This window comes from Pundamilia nyererei, unplaced genomic scaffold, assembly GCF_000239375.1.
Source record: "Pundamilia nyererei isolate P.nyererei 1_Seehausen unplaced genomic scaffold, PunNye1.0 scaffold00001, whole genome shotgun sequence".
In the NCBI taxonomy this organism is placed as follows: Eukaryota; Metazoa; Chordata; class Actinopteri; order Cichliformes; family Cichlidae; genus Pundamilia; species Pundamilia nyererei.
The window spans coordinates 10,251,761-10,274,112 of record NW_005187402.1 but is presented as its reverse complement, the minus strand read 5'-3'; the positions used below and the strand labels follow the sequence as shown (position 1 = coordinate 10,274,112).

The window sequence follows — 22,352 nt, the reverse complement described above, 5'->3', positions numbered from 1 at the left end:
ACACACACACACACACACACACACACACACTCATCAACACTGCTAAAAACTCTTTACCTCAGGACCTCAGGTGATCTTCTGACCTTTCTTTAGCCCCGCAATAGAATTTCAGCCGTCGGCAACTTTGATCAACTTTGTTTTGATTGAAGCCATCAATTCACAATTGAAGTGAATGCTGACCGACCAATCAACATACATTAGCGTAATGCTAATGAACAGCGGCCTCTCTGTGGGGAAAAACAAAAACACATAAGTGCTTTGCTAAACTCAATTTTGAATTTGAAAATTTGACGTACTATATTTGTAAAAACGTAAAACAAAAGGTGTAAATAATTTTTTCAGCTGTTGCAGCTCCATTCACTCCTACTCACTGAAGACTATCCTGCAAGTGCGCCGTAGATGAATTGCTGCACGCTGGCACTATTAGGGAGCGAGCAGTCTCTGTGTAGACAGGCACTGGCGGAAACTCCTTCTTTCTTTTTATATTTTCCAGTCGCTGCCAAGCTGCTGCTGATGAAAGGCGAACACACTGGAGCTAAAGCCTCATACCACTTTTCAGATTGGTTTGTTTCATTTGAAAGCAACAAACAAACTCTCAGCATGTGATCCATATTGTGAAACCCGTGTCTGTATGTTTTCTACAGTGTTGTGTGCTCACACCTCTGCAAAGAAAGTTAATGGCAAGCATGAGGAAACGTATCAGAGCCTCACGTTCTTGACATATACCATCTCCTATTTTTATGCTTGTTTTCTGTTTTGTTTTGTTTTTCATTTGCAGCTCTCTGCCATCTCCCCCTGTCATTTTGTGACGAGAGCTCACCTGTGAATAATTCATGAGGAGCAGCACATACGATTACGCTGGTTAAAAAGTAATGAGGCATAGCCGTAATAAAAGGTTGCCTTGCGTTGTTGTACCAAGTGTCTCTCACACGCCGATGTCATTGCTGGCCCCAAGTTCGCATGAAAGCGCATCCTCGTCGCCTCTGACAAAGCAGAGCGTTAAGAGAGAGAAAACAAGAAAACACAGCCACGGCCTGTGGAGCAGGTGGTTAGAAAACAGGCAACACAGAAGCCCCCTCCCTCCTCAGCTCAGCGGTATGATCTAGCCCAGGCTATGAGCTGTCACCGGGGGCTTTTCATGTCTGAGCTTGGGAAAGATCAGTAGACTCCCCGTCTGAGCTCGGAGCCCTTTGATAATCGATGGAGCTTACAGTGGTGCTTTGTAACGACAGCGACCGTTCACGGTCCAATCAAACCGCAACGCTGTCCTCTCTTGTTTGTTCCCAGGATTGTGCAGGCTATTTCCTGTTTGACTTAAAATGAGGCCTTGTGTTTTATGAGCGTGTCAGCGCTGACAGCGAGGAGATACACCGGCATTACAAAGCTCCTACTTTTTCAATTTTGGTACAATATCTGTTTGCTGCACAGCTCGGCATTGTTTTGCATGCAGTTTAGAACAGATGCAAAGCTGACACACTTTTTACATAACCTGCGCTTACACTCTGTGACACACACTATGACTTTGGTAGCGATGAATCAACTTCTTCATGACACAAAAAGCATTAATGTGCAAATAGTCATTAGTCATCTTCTGCCATCTGTCAGATGCATAATGACGGCAAGTGATCAAGTATTAAGTGGCAAATGTGGTGTAAGTCAGTAAAAACAGCACCCCTTTGCACGCTGGAGAGGTGGTTTTAATCTCATTGACTGAAATGAGCAGCTGTGGGGAGGTTTAACTAGCTCAAATTTCACACTTTAGATTTCAGATTCCTTTAAAATCCTCCTGCATCACAGTCCATTTTAACTCTTTTCTCAGTAACAAACAGAAAAACAACAAAAAAAGGCACGTATACTATGGACATGTCACACTTAAATAATTAAATAAGAACGGCAACCTTCCAGCAACTAAAATGTATTTTTTATTAATTTTTTCCTTCCTTGACCTCACATGTAACAGTGTTTGTCTTTGGTGTTTAAAGGCTGTAGGTTGTGTGGGTAAGCTGCAAACACATTGCCCTTTTTGTAGATTAATGAAGTCATCTGAATCTGATTTTTTTTTTTGCATTTGGCAGCTGATTGCAAGTTGCTGAACTGACCAGCTGGTCACCCAGAGGTTGAGCGTGGAAGCGCTCAGAAACTTCTGCATGACCATTTTCGATGCAAGGGCGATTGCACAGGTCACCTGGTGGGAGGCAACCTCCAAACAACTGCAGTCTGGCTCAGATTGAGTGGAGTCTCAGACAAATTAGTCAAGGTTTACCAATAATTTCCTCCTAATTTATAAATGCAGACAGAGTCACTCTGTGCTGATTAGCACACCTTATCTTAAGTCTGACAGCAGACTTGCAATTTTCAGTGATTTATCACAGTTAATCTCCATGTTATCACAGACTGAAAGCAGACCAATGCGATTGTTGTTGTTTTATCTCTGTCTTTGAGCATAGCAGCTAACTGTGGGCGCTCTCACACCTGGTTCCATCATAAAGGCAATAAATTGGTCTCAGCCACTGTTTTCTTCTAGTGCGGCTGTAGCAACAACCTTCCTAACACTAGGTATAAGGAATGATGGTACAATATTGTATAATGGAAACTCTTTATAAAAAATATTTATATATTTGTACTTTTTCATGTCGTTTATTTTAGTAAACTTGTTTGTTTTCACTGTGGGGTTAGATTTTGGAACTAAGTCTGCTCAGTTTAACTACACATTAAAAAGGTTCCCTTGTTTACCACAGTGTGGCATCTATGACAGAGAGGAAAACAGCAGACCACTTTTTTGCCCACAAACTTGTCACAGCTACATATTTCAGATGTAAAGAAGCTTCTATTGAACTCTGTTGGACTAAAGTGCATGTTAACGCCAAAAAGATACTGTGTGAGTGCCAATGAGAAGTCAATGGGTGAACAGCAGCAGCCACAACAGGGTTACTCCAGTGTAAACACACTCCGGTCATTAGCTATCATAGCTAAATCCACAATAAGACAGGGTGTGCATGAGAGAGGGAATACATTTTGTGGGGAAAATCACTTTAATATCATGCAAACCTTTGAGTTAAATGAACCGGACCGCTGGAAAATGGCCACATATCTTTGCTTGACCATCATTTGTCGGTAGGAGTTTTGAAGCTTTACCCAAACTGTGATATTTCATTAAAACTAACCAAGTATATTTGATGCCTATAGCTAACCAAACAGAATGTGAATATAAAGTAAACTGTGAGGGGAGAAAAAAGAGAATGCAAAAAACAGAGCTCACAAACAGGACTCAAACCGCAGTCTTCTGGTTGACAGCATTGGTTAATGAGATCGACTAATTGGCTTGACACGGGACAAGCTGTGCCTGAAACAGAAAAGAAAAAACACGACGACTTCGAAGATGTCAATGAGGGAATGTGTCAAAAACAGACTCCTATATTAATCTCAGGTATTCCCCACCTCAAATCTATTTTGGTCGCACAAATACATTATTCAGTTGTTGTGAATCTAATTAAGAATTGAACATGCACAGATGGTGCTCTTGACCTCCCGTGAGTGAAGTACATTGTATGAATAAGCTGCAAACAACTGACAAACATGTCTCTCTTTTCATGTGAACATACAGAGTTTGGGTTTGAGTTAATTTTTTCTGGCTTTAGAGGCTGTTTGCTAAGTTTGAGAACCCCAGCTATAAAGGTTTCTCCATGCATGCATGTTTTCCATGCATTTCTAAGTGCAATCACACATCTATCATCTTTACAATAGCAGTTAAGGAGAACCTGCTCATTTCCTGTCCCCTCATATTAGACAGACCTCGTTAATAAGCCTTGGTACCTGAAATACTGTGACATTTCCACTGCCTGCTCTGCGAGCATCACATGCAAGTTAGTCTTCCTGACTGCTTTATGATGCCCACTGAACAGGACAAACAGCACAATGACAGAAATAATGGATGGAGAGAGAGAGAGAGGCCAAATTAATGGATGAAAGAGTAGGGAGCAGATTGATTGAATAAAGAGCAGATATAAAGAGCACACATAGTGAAGGCACACAACATTCATAGTGAACCCAAAGTCCCCAAGGTTGTTTTGATATTTCCGAGCCACTTCCCAAGATCCGGTTGTATCGTGGAGCCAAATTGATTTATAAGAGCACATTTATTATGTGTTTGTTGAAGGGTACACATTTTGTGTGCTTGTACAGAGTATGGAGGGTTTATAAGAAACTGTTTTTGTCATGTACCATATCATTGTCCACGGCTCGTAACTTTGTGCAGGTGTGACTGAGCTTGATGCAGGAACCACAGTGAGAATCCAGGAACGTGGAAAACTGCAAAGAAAAAAAGAAATAAAGAGAAAACAATTCAAAGTTACATCTTTAAAGCTTTTTTTAATTCAAAAAAGGTGATTTTTTTCTCCCTGCCTACAGATCCCCTTCTTTTATTGCCACCCATCACTCTTTCCGTCTTTATCTGTCGGCCACAGCCTCTTCTCATTTAATGCCTGCTGTGTGCTGGCCAGATCAATAGTCTAAGACAAACATGTGCAGGCATAAACGCACGCACACACACGCACACTGACATAAACTCAGGCAAACGCACACACCACACACCTTGAAGGAAAATATCCCGGCCCTTCAACTATAATCACAGGGGCTCTTACTGTAGAGGCAAAACTGTTTCTCACCAGTATTTGATACCTGATTGTTGAAGACAGGTAAAAATAGACAGCCCAAAAGCAAAGAGCGTCTGGAACTGAGGGTGAAATGGGAAAAAATATATATAATTTCAGATAAGAAGACTAAAAGCCCTCAATCCAGCCAACCAGCTACACAGACTCGCTACATTCACACAGACAGCATCAGCCGGGGAAAGCAGGGCACGATTAGCATCCTGTGAATGTGCATGAGCTGAGCGGAGCTGAGGTGAAATGACTTGTGTCATGTCTGTGGACCACTAGCGGCTGACGGCCTCATCACACATAGCCCCGAGCGGTCCGCGTGCAGGCCGCCCATTTGCGTAAAAAACCTGATTAGGACTTTTTAGCTTTTCAGATCGGCCCTGCCCGTCGTCCGCAGTGGACGCATCCAGTCACAGTTACTCAGTCCCGGCCTCTGGACGATTAGGCACCATCTCACTCCAAGCATGAGCGATTCTTTTGCTCCCCTCTCGCGCTCTCATCGCTCGCCGGCAGGGTCAGGGGACAGACAAGCTGAAGACTTCATTCCTTACGCTTCTGTCGTTTAAATCAGGTCGGATGAGTGTCATCGAGCCCTCCCATTTAAAAGCATGGTAATCTGATTCTTTCTACTCATGACTCTATCTGCTCTCTACTCTTCTGCCTCCAACTCTCTCTCAGTTTATTTCCCCAACTCTGTCTCTCTGTCTTTATCATGGTTAAGTTGCGATTGAATTATGCCCTCTGGAGTGGCTCTATCGGCCCCCCATCTAGATACTGAGCTGTCACCAACAGGCCCACATTTCCCAATCCAAGCTGCCCAGGCCAGTTTCTCTGCCCTTGCACTGCACTTGCTCGCTCTCCCTCTTCACCCTGGCCCTGCACTGTCACCTTGGATCACAAGAGTAGAAGGAAGATGAAGACAAAAGGCGGAAAGCAAACGCTGACCTCATGGCAGCTTTGTATACGCATGTGTATAACTCCATGACATGCAGCAGGAATGGCTACTATGACAAAAGTAATACAGTATCCTTTCTTTCATCCTGCTTTTTATTCTTGCTCTATTTTTCCATCGCAACCTTGATTCACTTTATCTTACTCATACACGAGGCATAGTAGGAGAGCTGCAACAAGTTCTCAGATGGGTTTTATGCTATTAAATCCTTGCACTGCTGTTCATTAAATAAGATGTGAGGCGTTAACAAGTGCAACACGTAACAGTTTCCTGCTTTGTGTTGCCTTAACTAAAACCACAGCACTGTAGTCACTGTTACCATCCACTTACATGTGCTTTGTGATACATACTAACATGTGCATTAGCAGCAGCAAATTCAAGCAGAGAGCGAAGTGTGAGGAGGAGGGGGCTGGGAAGCAGAGGCTCTCCAAGCATGCTGGTTAGAAGCATGTTGTCGTAATTATGCCTGACAGCCTCCTCAAAGAACATGAATAAAAAGCTCGACACCTGGACTCATACATAACGGTTTAGTGTAAAGAGGGTGGCTTGAACTCCAAACACGTGTAATGAATGCACATATTGTGCAGAGACGTATGTAAGAAATGTGCATAGTAAAATGAGTGACAGAGTCGGTCACACATGACAGCGCTGACTGTGTTCGTACATGGGATGAAAAAGAAGATCTTTTCCTATTGATTCCTACACTTTATAAGACATGTTTCTCAAAGCGGTGCAATATTTGCTCCATTGTGCTCGCTTCTTTTCAAATCTTTCAGGAAAGAAAACAACTTTTTATTCCCCTCTCTCGCTCTCTTCTTTCTCTGCTGAATCGCAGGCGTTGCTGAGTTGTGGCCTTTGATTTTCATCACACTTTATCAGGTTGACCAGAGGGTCCTTGAGTGACTTACCTTTACTACACTCGCTTCGTCTCTCACTCTCAGAATAGTCATATGCTCGTTTCCAAGGCAACCAACCAGGACCCTTGTCCAGAGAGGGTTGACAGACATTGAATGGGGGAGCATTAAAACAGAGCCCGCTTTCACAAAATACAATACGCTTGTTCTTATAGATGGTTGATATATCCGTTTTTTTGTTTGTTTGTTTGTTTGTTTGTTTTTAAATTCAGGATGTCTACGATCCTACATAATACTCTGGTAAAATATGTTTCCTCTCCAAATGCATGAAACAAACTAGTTCTGGAATAAACTGCAGCCCCCCCTCCTTAGAGGGAAAAAGAGACTTAATTTTCCTCTCCCATGGGTCAGCACACCGAGTAAGCTCCATTAATGTAAAGAGAGAAATTAGAGGCTTACAAGAAGTGAAAAAGAAAAACAAAACTCAGTGGGCCAGCACTAAGAGAGAACATTGCTATCACTCGTCTAATTAATCTGTTGGCTATGCGATGCCCAGGGAGTGTAAAGGAGACTGAGGAGCTGCGGCGGCGGCAAGAGACGAGAGGAACAATAGAAAGCTCAGTCTCAGCTGGGGTGTTGTATAATATTTTGAGGAAAGGAAGGGACAATTAAGAGCGGGGCAATTAGTCCACTCTCAAAAAATGTGACAATCAAGAAACTAGAATACAATTATACAAAGTTAAACTTCATGTTTCGGACTGCAGGACATAATACATATACAGTAATTGAGTGCAAGGTCACAAATCACTTTAATGGGGGCCGCTCCTTAAAGCAGTGCTGTTGCTCTCCAAAAGGGGACGCTGTTTCCCATGATCTTACAGGGTCTGAACAGTGTGGCTGTTTATTGTAAAGAACAGGAGACTCAGACCAAGTAACATTTAATTTAATACTAACATCCCTACTGGCACAAGCCTTGACTAAAGTCCTGCTTCTCTTCAGCTCAGCACATTAAATTGGACACTATTTAAGGAGAAGAGCTGAGTAAATGATACCTTGGTTTAGTTTTTTTCTAAGATCGTCATGGGAAAAATAACTGTGGTGTTGTAGCTAAATATTTAGCTGTAATAAACAGCCCTACCATGTGTTCTGTAAAGTCTCCAAAACTGATGTTATTCATTGAAGAGATTAATGAAAGAAAAAGGTAACTTTCCGTACTATCGTTTAAATGGAAAGTAGCCTTTACTGAATAAAATTGGGAGGATTTTTTCCCCCAGATTTTAAAATGTCTCTATCTGATGCACACACAGTTTACATTGGAGAGGTAAAAACTGCTGCACTTCATTGTGAACTCCTGCTTAAACACACCGGGAGAGAGAAAAGGACTCGGCTGGCAGCTCATGTGCACCGCTGTTGCTAAACGATGACTGATAGCTGATATCCAATCAGATTCACTTTGCAAGGATGTTTTCATTATGTCTGGAACATCAGTCATTACGTCTGACCTGCTCTGGATGGAGGAGATAGGACTTAGTGCAGACACGGGTTTGGCTCCAACTCCTTTAAAGCAATCTCTGTAAATGTTCATCAGAAGGGCAGCTTTAACAAATGTCCTCTTACAGATCTTGAACCTTTAAATAAAACGGAGTGCTTGCAACTGTTTCTCCAGCCTATTAAAACACAGTTATTTTTATTTCCATTTGAAGAAAATAGATTAATTATGGTATGTGAAAGCGAAAAAAAATAGAAATCTAAAGTTTATTTCCTTAAATCTTTCCTTTCTTTTTAGAGGCAGTAGAGTGTGAACTGATCAAGGACAAACAGGCTTTCTTTTGACTATATGGCCCCTGGTTTTCTCCTTTTCATCCAAAAGAAAAAGCGAAAAAGTACTGATTGAAGGATGCCGCACCTCTACCTGCCCATCAATAAATAAAAACTAAACACTAGAGATCAAAATTGTGTGAGAGGAAAAGGAGAAACTGCTATAAAGATGAGTTCTCAAATTCAGGTCTTGTACAGTAGATTAGGAAGTCACAGTCCTTCAGTTTCTTGGAGTAACCCTGCATTTCCCTGTGATGAAGCCTTAAAGATCTGAAGAGCATCAAGAGACATATCTAAGAGAAGTGCCTTCAGTTTTTATTCATGTTCCTTCCCCTTTCTTTTTCAAGTGATCTGCAGCTTCAGAGAGAAGACGGTGAGGGAGAGGGATAGAGAGAGAAAGGGAGGCAGAGGGAGAGAGAGTGGAAGTGTTTTCCAATAGAAATGAGGCGAGTTGAAGTAGACTCTTCAGTCGGGCTGAGGCTGTCACCGCTCAGTTCAAAACATTCTGCCATGCAAAACAGGCAAAAGCCCCGCAAACCTGTAATATGACTTTGCTTTGAACATCAGGAAGCTCATTCTCAAGCAGGTCAGACTTTTTAAAACTTTGAGAAAATGTAAAAAAAAAATCAGTCCTGATAAATCGGTCTCGGGACTGAAAATTTTTCACTTTCATTTGTGGGCGCAGAATTAGGTCCGGCATTTCATTTTTCTTTGTCAATAAAGATCATTGTCTTGCTTATTGGCAAGCCACGAGGAGTGAATTTGTCATAACCGCAAACATGCACTTCGACGACACACATGTACACACCCACGTACACACGAGCTCGTGCGCACATACAGTTCTCATATTCTTGAGGACAGCTGCAGGGGTGTGGAAGCCTTGGGAAAATGGATTGTGGAATCAAGCCAATCAACTTCCTCTGTAGCCAGCACCTGTTTGTCTGTATCTGCTGCTGTTATTTCACAATACAGGGCGATTATAGAAATGCACAGAGATTAATACGCAGATTCTGTAAGCAAAGACTATAGATTACTGTCATAAACACTTTTTTTTTTCCAAGTGAAGTCACACCGTACAGTAAGTAGGTATGATTTTGTGCGTGCATGTTTGTCACTCGGATTTATTCAACAGAGATTATGCAAATTTGAGTCTATTACACATCCTGGCCTAATTCACTAAACCCCGTTCTAATTAAGACACACATCCACTATAAAAAAAAACAACAACAACACGCGCTCCTACACAGACACACACACTACAATAATAATGTGTTACCTTGAAATATTCCCTGGACCAAAAAGAGAGATGAAGAGATGCTGAGATGATGACAGTTAATACGCCTTGATGTTTTTGTCACTTCGACAACAGAAATCTGTGTGTGTGTGCGTGCGTGTGTGTGCGCACATGTGTCAGTGTGTCATCAGAGAGGCTGTGCACGTGTGTGCATGAGCTGAGGGGGGGGTAGACGATCTTCTCTGAAGCAGCCCAGGCAGGCATCAGCACTCAATCATCCCAGATCTGCCAGACGACACCAGCAGAGAAAACACATTACCCGTGTCGTGTCGCCTCGTCTTCTTCTGTTGTCTTCTCTTTATTATATTTAGGGCTGCTTTGCCTCAGGGTCAGGTGACAATCTGCATTCTCTTTCTGCAAGTTTTCTCAAAACTGTCTGGAGTTTTTATATTTATTTATTTATTTATTTTTTTGCATTTTTTCAACCATTTTTTTTTCTGCTGCTCTGTTAAAGGGGATCTGTTGATGGTTTTTAATCCCTACATGAGTCCCTTTGCAGATGACTCTGCTGGCATGGTGTCAGAAAGAAACTAACAGAGAGCAGCGCTACGCATTAGACAAAAGATGAATACCCTCAGAAGGGAGGGAGGGAATAGAGGGAAGAGGCAAAGAGCCCATTTGAAGTGCTTGTCTAAGTTTTAGTAAAAAATGAGTTCTTTATAACGTATATAAATATATAAATGCAACACTTAAAGACATTATCAGGCACTTTCATTCCCCCTGCCTTTTGTGTGCTGGTTGAGGTGGGAAACAGAAGGGAAGTAAACACATCTGCATATCTGAGTCATTGGTTCCAAGGGAGCTGTTATGGGCTGTCTCTGCAAATCTCTTCTCTGCGTTGCTTATAGCCCACCAGCAACAAAGTCTCCCCCCCACACCGCTGATGCCGGGTCAGATAATTCAACGCGCTTTTAACTGATGTGGTTAGATCTGAGGGTGGCAAATCTGATTTCAGATCTCCTGATTTCAAGTGGCTCCGCACCTTTTTTAGGTTATCTTTTCTCAGATTGGAAAACATGTGCCCACGGTCTAAAGCAGAGAAAGGCGGCATATGTGTCGCTGCCGTTTAGTGTCCAGTTGACGGTAAGTTGGCACAGTTGGTGTAACAGAGTGGGCCAAGACCGGTCAGGCCCTCTGTCTGCACGGTAGCCATCACCTGGACAACCAAGCATGCCAGCCCTGTGGCTGCATCTGAGGGATCAAAATAATGGCATCAACTGGCAACAAGACAGGAGCATCTACTCTCTGTAAGTGCTTTACAACTCCATTTTTCACTATATTCTAACCAGTGAAGATGCAACAACGCTGACTTCACCCATTGGTTTGCAAACCTCTTTTAGCTCTAACTTTTTGCATTTGGGCCACCAATACTTGTGATTTTGCGAAGAAGGTGGAGATCTAAGTTATTTATTAATGGTAGCAAACTGCAGTAATAGACTGTGTTACTGTATCACATTGACACAAACATATGCTAACTATTCATCGATCTGTTTTTTCTGCTTATCCTAATCAGAATTACAGGTATACCCTGCACCGTTCACCAGTCTGCCGCAGGGCTAACACAGACAGACAACCATTCATACCCCCACTCACACTAACAGCCCATTCAACTGTTAAACTAACCCCACTAACTGCATGGAGAACCCATGCAGACATGAAGAGAACAGGCTAAGATCTTCTTGCTATGAGGCCACAGTGCCAACTACCGCTCCACCTGCTAATTAGCTTACAACTAAAATACTAGAATGTCCCCTAACAAACCAGAGCACAGATTTCCTACTTTTAGTATTAGATTACCTAATATTTATAAAAATGCTTCCTAAGTAATCAAAATCTTAAAACATGGTCAAGAGGTCTAGTGCAGGAAATAGCTAAGATAAAGATTAGCCAATAGGTAGCAGATACACCCACCTGTCAGTACAGCCTGTCATGCTAAGCCTTAATAAAATGCAGATAGGTGGGTCATGCTTTACATGCTTTATAGACCAAACTATTTGTGTAGCTGGCTGTAAACATGTTTATTTCTGCTGTAAAGTTGGCTACTGACATGTGCAGCCAGCCTCATGTGGTCAGTTGGGGAACTGCATTCCTTGCTCTTCCTTCTCTGGTTCATTTTTCAGCTCCCAAGGCTCCTGACTGATACCAACAGAAACAGAAAGGCAAAATGATGGTGCTCAACGTGATTTGTACGGCGTCCATTCGTGTGCCTGTACTGCTCCTCCAAGGACCAGGCTCATACAGCAGGACTAATGAGCCACTATTCTGTTATATTGCAGTGTACCAAACAAGCATACACAAAAAGAGAGACTTCAGGGGTCAAGGCTTGGCACTGGCTTTCTTTCTCCCTGTCTCCCACAAGCTACACACACACACTTTCCTATTTCTTTCATACTGTACTTCCCAAGTGTGTAGGGGTCACCATGGAAACCTTGTCTTTTGCAGGAAACGGCCGAGATGTTGTGATGAGGTCTCGACAAAAGCTTATTGATCTACAAGATTTGGTGCCCGTTTAAAAGAAAAATCTTGCTTTGTGTTGTTGAGACTTGTAATCGATATGAAGAAATCCCTGGAAACAAACTTGACGAATTGATACTCTTGAGCTATTCAGAGTTTATGGGTCTGTGTTTATGGGTTATTTCTGGCCTGTAGTTTGTTCCAGTAGATCATTCTCACTGTATTTGGTTGTGCTTTGTATACTGAGTGGTGCATGTATATATGAGTGTGTGTGTTCCATGGGTACTTCCTGTGGTTAGCTCTGTGCAGCAGAGATGATTCATGACTTTCAGTGTTGTTTGAGAGAGTGAGAGAAAATTCACGCTATAAATTTGCCTCTTTCCAACACTCTATGTCACACTCATAAATATACACACACAAACAACCACACACACACATATACTCCCGAGCTTACACTGTTCCAACTCCCACACAAACTGAAAAAAGTGTGCATCTTCATTTATGCTTTTTTAGGGTAACTGACACAAATGAACCAAAAATATCTTCGCATGCAGTCATTTCACATTTCCTCTGACTAGCAGCTCGTGGTCATGGATATAAATGTCATAATCACATAACAATAGGCAACATTTGCTCAGTGTTTTCTTATAAATTCACTCGTGTAAATAAGCACTTTATAGGAACGGGGTATTTTCAGAAGACTGCCTCCTAATATGAGACTCCACTATCATACATTATCAGGAAAAGCTGCAGCACGCTTGAGTCTATAGTACAAAGTCCCTTTTTTGTGGTCCTGCAAAGGCTTTGTGCTGCGTTTGTAGCTCAGGTCACAAAGAATAGCCCACAGGAAGTGAGAAGAGCTACAACGGCTCAAGAGTTCGAAAATATAAAGGAGAAATAAAAGGCCAGTATGCCTGTGTATATATGCCTGTGTATATATGCCTGTGTATATATGACTATATGACTCTTCAGTCACGCACATTAGCAACAGCAATAATAGCAGCCCTATACTCAGGTCTATGCTCACCTTATCATTGTGTTATCTGAAAGGGGAAAGTCCGCACACAGGAAATTCACACAAGTTCACTTACAGTATCCATTTACAGTTCAGTCAACAATTTTCCTTTTTCAAATGAAGCCACAACTTCCTGATTACTGATTTTCCTCTCTTCTTTGTTACTTTCTTTTTTTTTTCTTTTGCTCGCTCTGTTTTCTTTTTTGTTTTTTTTTCCGAACGTTGCGTCACTGGGTTGTGGTTTACTCACTACTCACAGTGCACAGGAAGTGTGTTGTGGCAAAACAGGTCCCTGTCACTGTTTCCACTCCTCACTGAGGACCACAGAGCTAAATTTAACGCCAATAACAAGATCACAGGTGCCCAAAATACTCACTTCCACATACATTGAAGTTTTATTTAGCCACCCGTAGCTATTTTTACTTAACCATGTTAATATACTTATGTCTGGGCTGAGGTTACGTTTACTTTGTGACGCAGTCTGCCACAAAGGAAACAGCCTAAACCAATTAACAAGCTGTAGGATTAGAGAGGAGCTAGTGAGGTCAGGACAGTTAGCCACTAAGACACAACTGACCATGACGGTCACATGGCTGACGTCTAGCCAGAAAAGAGACTGACCGACCATAGTTTTGACGTAGATGTGATGTCACTGATCATTTTAACGGCTTAGCCATGAAAGTGTGCCAAAGACAGACAAAAACACAAGAAGTGAAGTCTGTTCGTATCAAAGACAACACATTCCATAGATATGTATCATGACTGGGGTCAGGTCATGTGCCTAAGACCAGTTGCTGAATTTAAGGAAGTGAAATGACAGCCACGTCAAAATCGGTCAAATCTGGCATCATAAGTCAGCGTAAAAATAGCATACGATGGGCTATTTTAACCTTGTGGCTCATGATTTGACACCACAGGAAAGGAGAACTAAGAAATGGGCGCTGAATGGAAAATGCAAAGTGAAAGAGAAGAGGGACCAAATACAAATACATGACATGGAAAAAAACAAAAAAAGAAGAAGGGGAAAAAAAACAAACTAAGGGGAAAAAATAACGTTAAAATTGCACCGGCGTGACACTGCTGAAGATATTCAGATCACTTCCTGGACTGTATCAGCAAAGAAAGAGCAGTATCAATATCAGCCCCATTATCTGGAGCAGCTCTCCTCTCCACCCTTTGTGTCAAGGGTATTGTGAGGCCTCGGCTTAACCCACCTCCGTGCGCTGGCATTCAGTTAGAATCAGTGCGGCTGTGATGAGGCGGGTTGAACAAACAGACCGGCGGACTTGGACCGCGGCCAGGGCCAGAGTGGGTTTCAGTCCAGCTAAAGTTACACTCTGCTTCTGCTAGCTCAGTGTAGCTGGAAGCAGAAGCCAACTGTGGGGCAATTACCCAAATGCTGCCGAGTCATGTTGGTCAAAGTCTGGTCTGCGTTCATGTGGGTGTGTGTTTCGCCGCATACACACACACACATAAATACACTCAGAGTACACTGCTGGTCTGTTCACATTGTAGAATCAAGATTGTTTGAAAGACTATATGAACACATAATAGTCTTAATAGTTTCAGTCTGCTAGTTTACATCTATTGCCTTTCTTTTTTCCCCCCCTGTTAGTACTTCCTGCCTTCTCTTCATTTTCTCATTTTCCCACATTAATCCCTAATTCACACCATGTGGATGTACATGGAACTTGGATAGCCTGATGTAAAGTAAACCGGACTTTGGAGAAAGTCTTATTGTCACCAGCACAAAAAAAAGTGAGCCAGCTAAAAATAGACAGATTTACTCCACCCCGTCCTCAGAACCCTGCAGGAGATCAGGCTCGGGAGTGCAACTGTAAGGCCGGGGTCACTGTGTTACTATGGTGACACAGCCACGGCAGCATATGTGTGTATCCAGGAATAAGGGTTTTATGTGAATTTTGAATGTGTGTGTGTGTGGCTGCTCACTTTCTGGGCCTTGTGTCTCTCTACCAGCAGCAGCAGCAGTCTCCCAGCCACTGTTGAGAGAGAATGTTGGGTAACAGAAGTCTGGAGTTCCCCTGGACTCACTCCAGACCTTCTTTCCCTCCTGCCTCTCTTCCCACAGTCCTCCCCTCCTTCTCCCCTCACTTCCACTTGCTTCCCCTTGTTCCTGCTGGCTCGTTCACTCATGAGTGATATCGTGCGTGTGTGTGTCCATGTGGACATTTTTCCCAACAGCCTGTACTGTAGAACTCCTGGTTTATTTTTTCTTCTCACAGTCGGTCATCTCCTTTTCTAATTTTTTTTTTTTTAGCACTTTACACACCAACCTTCTGCGGAACTCAAATTTTGGACCTTTTTTTTTTCCATTTAACTCTGTTTCCCTATAAAACCATTATGTAGAACTGATCCCAGATCAGCGTCTGCTGTCTCAGCAGCTCACCACATCTGCTCTGACTCATTTTTCTCTGGTTCCCCATTCCGAAAATGAGAAATGAAGGCAGCTTTTAAAAACAATTTGTGCCTATTTGTGGCTCTATCCTAGCCCAGTCAGACTATCATCATCATCGCATAATCGTCACCGCCGTCATCATCATCATCATCAAAGCAACAAATCGATGATGAAACACTACTGCTCAATCTAGAGAGAGGATTGTTCAGGTTTAGGTGGGCAGACACTTGCAAAAACTTACAGGATTCAGAGATTGAAAGGGAGTCATCCATGCCTTATCTGAAATTATTAAAAAGACCAAGTCTATTTATAATATGATCCAGATTTATTACTCTTAGCTGTTTGGGTTTTTTCCCCTTAGTAGAAGCTTAAATCCTTCAGCACAGAAAGATACGAGAAACTGATAAAGAGAAAAAACAGTAGGTGTGCAAACGTGATACATGTCAGCAAGGCAAGACAAACACTGACTTGGCTTGTCTTAGCATGTTCACCTGCACCCACTTCACTCAGCACTTAGCCTTCGTGCCAGAACAACAAGCCGCTGCACGCTTCTCCCACAACAGCACACAACAGTAACCTACCCTGGTTTGCACCCTGCGCTGACGAAGCACCGCGTCACAGTTTCCGAAACCTCTCCTTCCACCTTTGCATCACCATGCATGACAAAAAAAAAGAAGAAAAAAAAAAGAGAAAACATAAAGTAGGAGTATTAGTAAACTAACAGGTTCCGTTTAAGAGTTACATTCAGTAGATTCAGAAGAGAATTTGGAAAACACACACTTCCATCCAAATTACTTCCACTTTCTGAAAAAACTTTGGTTTAAAAGTGTCAACTTCATAGTTAAAGCAAATATTGCTCATTGAGTTTGTGATAAAATAGAATGGCTGAGTTAGACGAGGGAAACACACTGAGTTAAGGTCAGTAATTTATAAAACATGCAAGAAAGCAAGTACCAGAAATGAGTGAGTCACAGCTCAAGAAAGTCTTTCTCAGGAGATTTGAATGTTTATAAAAAATGTTATATGTGGTGTTTTAAGACCGCCATCTGAGAGTAAAAGGGAAACTTTATGTGACTGAGCAGATAAGTGACTTAAATTAGATATTTTTATTTGTCTGGCTGCCCTTAAACAAGACCACAGAGTCTGGGACGTCTGAGCCACAGCCACTGAATGAGAACGAAACACAGTCTACTTCCTCTTTCCACCCATCAGCCGCTTGCTCCACTCACGGAGCAACGGATGTGATGTCACTTCCTGTTTGGTTTTCAGCTGCACTGCAAGCAAGCACAGAAGTAGCAGCTTGGTGACAGCTGCGAGTGGAGCTGGAAACATGCAAATAAACAGGGTCAAAGGTTAAAGCTGGCTGATTGTAAGTGTTTGTAAGCTCTCACAGCTGCTTTTAAAGCCACATTAGAATCACTTAACTCTTTTTTCTTTCTTTCTTTTTTTTGCTTTAAACTTAAGCTTGTTGTTTTTGACTGCATGGCTTTTACATAAGTGTTTCCAAATCAACTTTTGCAGCAGCAAAAGCTCAGAAATCACTGTGGGTGATATATTTGCATAACACAACAACCAGGAGCATACACATATCACACTTTCTTGCTTACTTCATAATCCAGTGGTTCTGTCTTCTGTGTTTTGTGGTCTGCAGATTTCTAAGAGTGAGTTTCTCTCTAAGAAGAACCAGTTACGAACATATATTTAATGCCCTTTGTAGTTCTCATTGCCATTGCCAAAGCTATTTGCATTCATGGCAAGACATTATGTGACACCGCTGTATAAGGTTTTTTGTGGAGCTAAATATAATGGATGCAGTACGCTCAAGTTGTTGCTATAAATTGGTCCACGTGTGTTTATCTGCACTTAAAACATCATAGCCCAATTTGATCATTTACACCAAATCGCTTTGCAGACCTCTGAGAGTCCCTGGCCCCTGCTTTGAGAACCGCTGGCCTAATATATATATATATCCTGTATTATCTCTTCTGCCAAAAAGAGCGGCAGTAAGAAAACTCCAACTCCTTTGCCTCATCATCTGTCGTTAGTTGAGAGTCTCTTGGTGACAGACAGGCAGGCACTGTGACACCCAGCCCTGGTAATAGAAGGCAATTATAAGCCCTGGCAAGAGCTGTGGCAATGGGGAAAACTTTTATACAGCCCCCCTCCTGGGGCGCTGACATGCAGACACACTGAAATTAATTGCTACAAAACATCAGACGAGCTTGACGCACACATGCGCGTAGTCAAACTCCTGGAAAGGAGAAGGATGAAACAATGCACATCATGCAACGTTACACTGATGCGCGTGAGGAGGAAGAAGAAGAAAGGGAAAGCAGCAAAGAGAAGCAGTGAAAAAACAAGTAGATCCCTTCCAACAAATCATGTTTTCATCTAAATAAAGAAGCCAAAGACAATAGACTCGGGTACCTTGGAGACCAGGAGGACTATTTCTCCATGGCAACCAGTGTAGTGTGTGACAATGCCGCAGTGCGAGGGTTTGAACTGCTAAAGCTGTCTGGGAATGCAGAGATAGATGGGGGAGAGAGAAACTCAGAGAGTGAGACCCACGGAGGGCTGTCGGTGTGCTCGTAATGAGAACACACACTGTCACAATCCCACTGCGAGAAAAATGGAAGTTCATGACTTTCCAGCTCACGTTATTTTCTTTTCTTTGACTCTTTAAGTCAATACAAAGACAACTCCTGTTCCTAACTAAATTATGACACTAAGCCTGTTTATGTTTCCGACAGTGCAAATCCAAATATATTCATAAGTAAACATTTCTCTGGTGTTGCTATGGAGTTGTTCCCTTGTTAGAAAAAAAAAGAAAGAAAGGTCTCACCATGTGGCCCTCGTACAAGATTTATTTTAATTGTGTGGTGTATTGTGGCCAGGAGAATGTCAGACTATATGCTGGGTGTGTGCTGTCGACACACTTGTGGATACATGTAGTCGTGTCGGCCCTTGGACACGATCACGCCTGTGTAAACGAGGTTGCGTTCGATGTGCCACGTGCGTTTGTGTGTTCGGATTGCAGGACAAATAACGGAGCGTGTTTGTCTTTGTCGCAGTTCTTGTGGCAATAAAACTATTTCAAACTTTTCACTTCCTGTTTGATCGCTCCTCTTTATACACGTGAAAGCCCAGGTTCAATGGAAGTCCATTGTTCCACGATGTTGTGGGTAAGTTTTTTGTTTTGTTTTGTTTTTAAGATCTGGAGTTCAGCGTCAGGCTACTGGATGTTTTCTTTCCAGACTGTGCACCGCTGCAAGTTTCAACAGCGTCCTCACCCATTTCTCCTTGTCAGCATCGCCCGACAACCATCAACATGCAATCTCCTTTGTGTGTCTTTAGTTTTATTTGCAGTGCGCTTTATAAAAATTCATTACACTGTCTGCCGCCAGCGTAGGCAGAAAAATATTCCCTCAGCTCGGCTGAACTCTCACCCTCCTTTAATGTAAACACGGCTCACTAGTCACGTTTCTCCCATTAAGGTAAATGCTTGCATTATGTATGAATCTAGTCTCCTTAATCCAGTTGCGCCATTAACCCGCACCGCCAGTCTTTTTCAAGGCCTTTCATAAAGAGAAGTGGAGACAACTCTGACCCTCTTAATTTGTAATGGATAATTTAAAGCATTAGTGTAAATTAGATTACCGGTAATTACGTATCACATAAGATGTGTTCTTCTCCGGCTGCAGCGGGATTTGAGTTTACAAGATGTGCTGTTGAATCTTCAGTCTAAGTGACCCAAAGTGACATTTGGCCCTCGAGCATAGACTTCTGAAAAAAACCATCGTCCCGTAAGCCAAATGCTTCTGACAGATATTCATTTATTCATTCGCCCCTCTTTCTATTTTCTCATTTGTTTTTCTCAGCAACGGCCGCTGCAGTTATTGTTGTTTGTCGTCTTGTTTGTCTGCCTCGTCAGCCGTCATGCCTGTTGACACACGGCACTCTGAGTTAAATGATTATTGTGTGATTGCAAAGGGTTGCGGGGCTTTCTGATGGAGACCTGTCTCCCCAGCCCTGTAGGCTATCCCACATCGGCAGTCTCCAGCTGGGGATAGATGGGAGGGGGGAGGGAGGGCTGGGGTTAAGGTGGGAAGGGGGAGGGAGAGGGGCTTTACCTGAATCAGCCCGTCATGCCTGCCCTCAGGCTCACCTGTCAACAACCCACTAACAGTCGCTTTCACTCTCTGTCGCTTTCTGGCTCTTCTTTTCCATCACTTCCTCTGCTCCTGTATCTCTCTTCACTCATTTATCTCCCTGCCTCTCACCCTCTCCACTCATTCACTTCACTTCTGCTCCGACACAAAAAACAAATAACTCTCACCTGAGCGGATGTGTCTGCGTCTCCCTCACTCTCTCTCTTTCTCTCTCAGACTGTCATTTTCACTTCACAGCAAGTTATTGGAAACAGCTTTGGCCATCGGACTCAAGGAGACTATTTGTCTTGGCAACTTCTGATCTGACTCAAAAACTCAAATAAACTCTGGAGAATAACTTAAAGGTTTGTGTGTGTGTGTGTGCTTTAACTGTTTGCATGACAATGGGTTTAAAGAGGTCATCCTTTGAGAGACGGGTGTGATTTCAGGGTAAGTTTACCAAATTTTCAGTGGCTCAGGCAATGTGTCTTTAGCTCTTGGTTCCGGAAAGGAGAAGATAAAAACCAAACCGTCTCCCCTTTTTTGCCATTTTCTCAATAAATGTGAAGGTCCAAGAAGTGAGCGGGATGACGGTGTGGCCGTCTGATGCAATATTAAACCCACACTGCATAAAGCGTCTCCTCCACAGAAACAGATGTGGCCGGGAAGAGCCCTGTCAGACTGCGGACTAAAGCAAAGTTTAGACTCCTGACAAAAAGCCGAAGACTTTTAGTGGAATGAAAACAACTCTGTTTTCTGTCTGCTGTGAGTACGTGTGCCACGAGTCACGCCCAAACATCTTCACTAAAGAAAACAAATCAGTTGCTTTTCAGTCTGGACGCTGAGGCCACATCTTTCTGCCTCCCTCACTCCCCGTCTCTTCCTGTCTGTCTCTCTGCCCATGTGAAGACGTCAGCACTGTGAGCAGCACTTCCAGCCAGCTCAGTTAATCAGCCAGAATGAGGAGTTTTAACCCAGTGTGTGATGTAAACTTGAAATAAATTTGGTTTCTGCCTGGTTTCTTTCTCTGCAAACTGTATGGCATAAAGTGACTGAAGAGGATGGGTGTATTTTAAACGTATTAACGAGCAAAAATTAATAAAGGTTTTGCCATATTTTTTTAAAAATAGAGTGCATGGTAAAAAGTGCACTGTTTATACAAAAAACTTAACTTTGAAATCATATGTATTTACTTAATTTCCAACACTGGAAAGGAAAAAGTACTTGCAGTCTAGATGCTAACCTCAGCAACTACCTTCAGTTGTTATCTCAGGTACAGTTTGTGGTAAGGTTATTTGGATCAGATCTCACAACAGTCAATAACAGCACAACAGGTGCCTTTTGTTAATTCAATATGACTTTGAATAAATTTTTTTCCAAGCAGTCGAATCAGAAGTCACTAATTATTATTATTTTGATCAGAAAAACTAATGTACACAAGCTTCTCGAGTCTATAACATTTCATCAAACAGAACCTCTTCGCTGTGGATGATGAATACTGAGCTGACCTGTTTTTTTGTATCCATCGGTCCTGTCAGCATGCTGGGGTCACCCACGGATTATGGCACAAGAAAGCGTTTTGTAGCAACCTTTAAATGTTACCCGTTGCTGTGAATGCTGCACAGTGTGGGGAAGCCCCGACTTTCAGTGTGCTGCCGGTGACTCATCCGGAGCTGAAAGGTCAGGGGTCAGCTCTTTTGTCATAAGCATCAAACAAACAAGCTGGGTCCTCTGTGAGTCACACACAACCTCTGGGGCACATGGCAGGGTTGGGAGGGGGGGGGGGTGTCTGTGTGATGTTTTTGGTAATTGTTGCTCTGTCACCTTCCACCTTCACGAGGCAGCAGCAGACGGATATGAAGATGGAGCAGCTATTGGATGCCGCAGCTCTCTTTCTCCGTGATACACCACAGCCATTCCTGCTCCACAGCCTGCGGGGTAATATGACAAGGAGGGATGCTTGCACTGACTGAGAGAGCGAGCAGATTGTTTTTCAAACATCACTGGGGCCTAAAGCTTTAGTAGGTCAGCTCCCATAGTAAAAGAAAACTTGTGATCTTAAAGTCTTGCCGCTAAACACAGAGCCTGCCTTCCACACTGGCATTCCTGAAATCCTCTCAAAAGGGGGGGGGCATAACTGTTTCAGAGTAGCAACAGGTGGTGTGCTGTAATCTTCTGCATTGTATTGTCATGGGCTGTGTTAGATTTCAGTAAGCGAGCCAAGGTTTATGATGACTGGAGCACAGAGTGACGGTGTCAAGTATTTAAACAGACACACGTTGCTGGATGTCTTCCCCAAAAGGCAAAAGGCAGTTTCCAGAATCCCATTAGATCCATTTGGCTTGTCACGCGTGTCAATTAGTCCAAATTCTCTCTACATGTTTTTTTTAAAAAAAAGGTCAGGGAGGCATACTCTTGTTGATGTCACTTTAAAAAAAACTTTGAGAGAAAAATGACATTTATCAAATAGCCTCCTATCATGTTCTCAGCTTCTCTCCCCATCACTGTGTGACTATGGGCTAATATTCAGCCTGTCACTCTGCCCGAGACGATCAGGCCTCCGCTCTTCTCCCATTTAATTATCAACTCTGGCTGTGTATATAACACATCCAGGCCACATCTAATTTTTATCACAATAAAAAATTGCCCCCCTTCACACACACACACACACACACACACACACACACACACACACACACACACACACACACACACACACACACACACACACACACACACACAC

General features: G+C 42.7%; 1 long non-coding RNA gene across 1 annotated transcript in view; it reads right to left on the bottom strand.

Annotated features, from left to right (window-relative positions):
- Positions 1–4,178: 4,178 nt before the first annotated feature.
- LOC102203374 (uncharacterized) overlaps positions 4,179–22,352 on the bottom strand; it is a 19,702-nt gene continuing 1,528 nt past the window's right edge. Inside the window, exon 3 of the long non-coding RNA XR_311386.1 lies at positions 4,179–4,308. This is a non-coding gene — a long non-coding RNA (uncharacterized LOC102203374). The remainder of the gene's footprint in view (positions 4,309–22,352) is intronic.